Below are 4,953 nucleotides of genomic sequence, written 5' to 3'. Positions count from 1 at the left end.
ATGTCAAAATATTTCTTCCTTAACTGCACCGTTCTGCCCGCCAACGAATTTGAATCCCATAAAGTGTCACAGTTTATGAGATTTGGCGTTAGAATCGCGCAGTTGTCTGGGGTCGGTGCACCACGACAGAAAATCGGTAATACTGCCGCTTTTGAGATTAGTCAGCTTCTGGTCTTTCAAAACGGTCCCTCAGTTGGGAAGTGCTTTCAATTATCCAGTACTATAGTTTAACTAAAATTATGAATATCAACACATTACCACAATAATATAAATAGCTTAACTTAAATCTTAAAAGCGTCTCGAAAAAGACAACATTTCGGGTGAACAGTAAAATTATTCTTCTCTGTCTATATTATTGAACTTATAAGATGGTTATAGACTTTCCAAAAATCAAAGGTGTTTTAGGATTTTACGATACTTGTTTCTATCTGGTATGCAGGTGCTTCTCAGTTCGGAACGTTAGTTGAGCCTTTCATCCAACACGCTATTCGATTTTATATAACACTGGTAGTTCTTTAAATTTTTGTTTGTCATTCATATTTCTTCATAACATCATTTTCTCATCTTGATAGGCAAACTGGGTATTATTTATTAGAGCATTTCTCAAATGAACAAATTTTGTATGTCTAGTTGTATGTAGAGTTGATTAGGTAATGCCTGTCTGTCTGTCTGTCTGAACTCCTACATCTCAGAGACTCTGAGTGGGAACGCAGTAGACGGGTATTCTAAAATCTTCTATTATCTCTTCACGCTCCCGCTACTACTGATTTTCCATAACTCTTGTAATTCTTTGCAAATACTTTCGGTTAGTGCTTAGCTTCATCGTGATCGGGCAATTCCGAAAGTTATCCACAGGTGTTGTTGTTATTGCTAATTTAGCTTAACAGTACGGAACTGCACACAACCTCACTCACATAGGCACAATTCCAATACAAATGTGCAATCTCGAATCGACGAACAAATTGTTGTACAGCTTTGGTAATTGTTCTTTTTCCAAATTTTGATAATTTCGTTAAATTTATTTAATTATTCTGTACAGAGTACTTTACCGGATTGTAAAGCTGTACTGGAGATATCAGTATCGGCCATTTGAAGTGAGTCATGGACTTTTATACATATATCGTATGTAAATTGAAAGTATATTAGCACTTAAATGAATTCAAACAGGCTGTGTTTTAGTTACAGGAGTCGATTTGACAGGCTGTACTTCTATCATATCTTTAAAAATGTGTGTCAATGAAAATTAGTGGAACAATTCGCTTAAAATTGGAAACCATACAAATTTTGCCACATGTCCTAATTGGTGCACAGCTGTAATTGAGGTGTTAAGCGCTTAACTCGCCAATCCACATGCATAACGTACATGAGTGTGTTTGTGCGTGCATATGAAATAAAATAGCGGAAATGCTGCCTTATCAAGTCGATGATCGCCTTCGGGCCAGTTTATTTGAGAAACTTTTCTAATAACAACATATAAATGCGAGCTTGCGCCCGGCAAAGGACGCAGCAGAGCTACGTGCCTAGCATGGCGAAGATGAAGGGAAAGGCACACTATGCCGCCCGCCCTCACTCATCAATGGCGCAATCTTTGGAACGCCATTTTGACGTTTTCGAAAGTTTCTTTTATTGCATACATGAGCCATTTGCGTGCTTCCGTTTCCGCTGAAGACGCAGCTCGTTGGCGCAGCCATTACGCTGTCGTTGCTCCAAGCGACATGACGTCTTCCCCGAACCTTACACTCCGCCGAACACGCCCCTACCCTGACACTTCAGCCCTAACATCCCCACCACCCCCCTTAAGGAGAGAGTGGGCTGCACGCTGCTGCTCCTTTGTGCACATGTGTGCGCCATAAATGCCGTTATGTGTGCGCTTATTATCATAATCCGTTGAGTTGTTGCCGCATTAATTAAATTTAATTAAAGGCGTTTTGCAACATTTCGTCGGTACGTGGCAATCGCTTCGAATTGCAATGCGACGACCACAGGGATCCTTAAGTCCTTTCTGAGGCCCGAGCCACGAAATCAATTTCTATAAGCCGGAACGCTTTAATTAATATTTGCAACAGTCATGCGAACGATGCGCTCGGCAATTGGGGAAGGGAAAATTTATGCATCACCATAGCTTGCAAATCATCTGGCCATTGAATAGTATTCGGAGAGTTCAATGAAGGCATGTCGGCGTAATTGCTGGCGGCAATCAAAGATACAAAATGCTAGTCCTTCTAGCGACTCATTAAAGCATTCAGCTGGGGCGTTAGCTAGAAACTTAAAGTGGCTTGCTACTTGCTATCAGTTCTTGTCTGTACTTAGTCCTTAGTCCTACTGTTAGATACCTAATTTATCTAGAAGGTCTAGCAGAAACGGATTACTGAACACGATAAGTAGAACTAGGCAGACCGACTGGGTGGGATTGATGGAACAAAGCATTCAGAGGGTCTGAGTATTCGAACAATCTGAGATCCGAATCCGATTGTTGTTAAACCACCTACCCGACTTCAACCCCATTGAAAAGTCGCGTGATTGGTTTTATTTATTTATTTATTTATTTATTTCACTGTTCTTGTTGCCTTACGTATAATTGTTGTTTATGTAGCGCCAATATTCTTTATTTATAGTATTTTTAGTTTTACACTTTTTTGCTGGAATATCCATTCCCATGTATTGTGTATGTTTTTGTTTTCGCCCTTGACCCATTACATACTCGTATTTATTGAATGTAAATGTGTATAGGGTTTAGTATATTTGTTGCGCTCCCTCATTTCTCAATTTTATGTACAATTTTGACGGCAAAAGTTGCTGTGCCTGGAATATAATCGCGTTCCCATCCTTTGCTATCGCTATCTGTTTAACACTATTTCCTCATAAAGGCGAATATAATTCATTACGTATATATCGGTGTGTAAACTTTCCTCTATCGCATGCAGCGAAATGTGTTTTATTTTGTCATCTGAGTTAATAATTATTAAAATTTTTCAGCATATTTGCCCTTTCTTATTTAATTCTATAATAAATAAATTGTTTATCTGCTGTTGTTGTCCTTTTTGTTGCCCTTCTACGTATATATAAGTAGTAAGTTGAGAGTTTAGGTTAATTCTTGTAGTTGTCTTGCTTTCGGACCATCGGAGGTCGATCAACGCAATGGATGGGTTTTTGTTGTTTTTGTGCTGTTGCTCCCAAATATGAGCATGATGGATATAAATATTTGAAAAATAAAACAAATTTCAACGAGTTTTAATCATTCTCATTTGCATTTTAGAATCGCATAAAATTATATAATACACAATGTTCACAACTAAACTTAAACTAAAGTTAACAAAACTATTTTCGCGCAATACTAAAACAAAAATATAATAAGGCTGTGTGTCAAACAAGACGCTCTGGAACAGAGCCTTTGAAAAGAAATTGATTTAACTAAAATAAGTATTACATGTGCAGCAGAAAACAAAATCAGGCAGAGCGCAACCGAATTCCAGTAGATCGAAATTTTGAAACAAGGCAATCAGTCCTAGAGAAAATCTAGAAACTTAAATATGACTTTGCTCGTTAATATGTATGTGTGTACGAGTATATACCATAATATCACTTCAACCGATGCCAAAATAACAGAAAACAAAGCAATTGGATGCACTTCAGAAAGGAGATTTGGATTAGACTTTCATGCAGCTTTTTCTTTTCTGTGTCGTCCTTCGGAAAATGTGAGCGGCAAAATGCAAGTCGGCGTGGGCCCGAGGGCGCGCCGTCTTCTATATCGTTAACCATGCTACATATATTCGTACATATCTTTATAAGTTCATATTTGTATATTTGTATTTTGCAATATATTTGCCGTTAATTGTTTACGTATCTATGTAAATATGCGTGTATGTGTCTGTGTGTGTGTGTGCGTGTATAGTGTGTGTTTGTATGTAAGATAGCTTGCTTTCGCTTCTTAAGGTAAGTATGCATATTATTTATACGAGCATGTACTCGTATGAAACACGATATACGTATTAATGCACATGTTCATACTTGTACATACTTGCAATTCATAATGCGATTTATAGTTGTATGTAGCTTTATGTGTATACTAAGTAAATTTAATTTTGGGAAGTTGGAAACTACGTATATGGGTTCTCATTCTGCATTCGCGTTGTCGTTAATCGCTCGCCTGTGCTGCGAATATCTATTGTTGTTGTTTCAACCTTAATCTAATACGTATTCTTTTGAGTTTACTTGAACCTTATGTTCATGCAATGCGCCCAACAAACTATTTGTAATATTACACTTAAATTGTTTTTCTCATTCATTTAAAATTTTAGTCACTGGCAAAACGACATTTGTTCTTTCCTTTATCTTTTTTGTTTTTTTTTTTTTTTGTTTTTGTTTGTTTAATTACTATTACGTATTTGAAATCATGATTATGCTTTTAGGTATGTTGCATACCTCTCATTCCTCGTCATTAATTTCTCGTTTATCTTTACTTATTGCAAGACATTTTTGTTTTCGTACATGGAAATATTTGTGTGTTATTTCTTTACATAATAGGTTGTAGTTTAATTAATATTAATATGGCAATGAGGAAATTATTGTATTTAGCTTTTGACTACGCAAATTAAGGACCTTAGCATCGAACAAAACAAAGCTGGGATACAATTAATATACTCGTAATAAACAAAAAACAGAACAAGATGGAAGAGTTTCAATGGACCTATGCAGAAGTATCTAATAAATACAAAAGTACGACTGGTAAGACTATGCGATATAATTAAATATTTATATGTAATGCATATATACGCACTATAGTAGTATAAATTAAACATAGTTAAACATGTTTCTATACAATACTTGTATATCATAATTCTACAGCAGTCGCAAATAATTTTACAGTTGAACTCGCTTCGCTTGTTTTAGCATTGGACCAACTATCGGGGTCGTTGGATTTTCAAATATCGATCTTTGTTTCCTGCCATTCAA

Source organism: Scaptodrosophila lebanonensis, unplaced genomic scaffold (assembly GCF_003285725.1).
Source record: "Scaptodrosophila lebanonensis strain 11010-0011.00,11010-0021.00 unplaced genomic scaffold, SlebRS2 tig00000072-arrow-pilon, whole genome shotgun sequence".
NCBI classification, from domain to species: domain Eukaryota; kingdom Metazoa; phylum Arthropoda; class Insecta; order Diptera; family Drosophilidae; genus Scaptodrosophila; species Scaptodrosophila lebanonensis.
Note: the sequence above shows the minus strand (reverse complement) of the source record.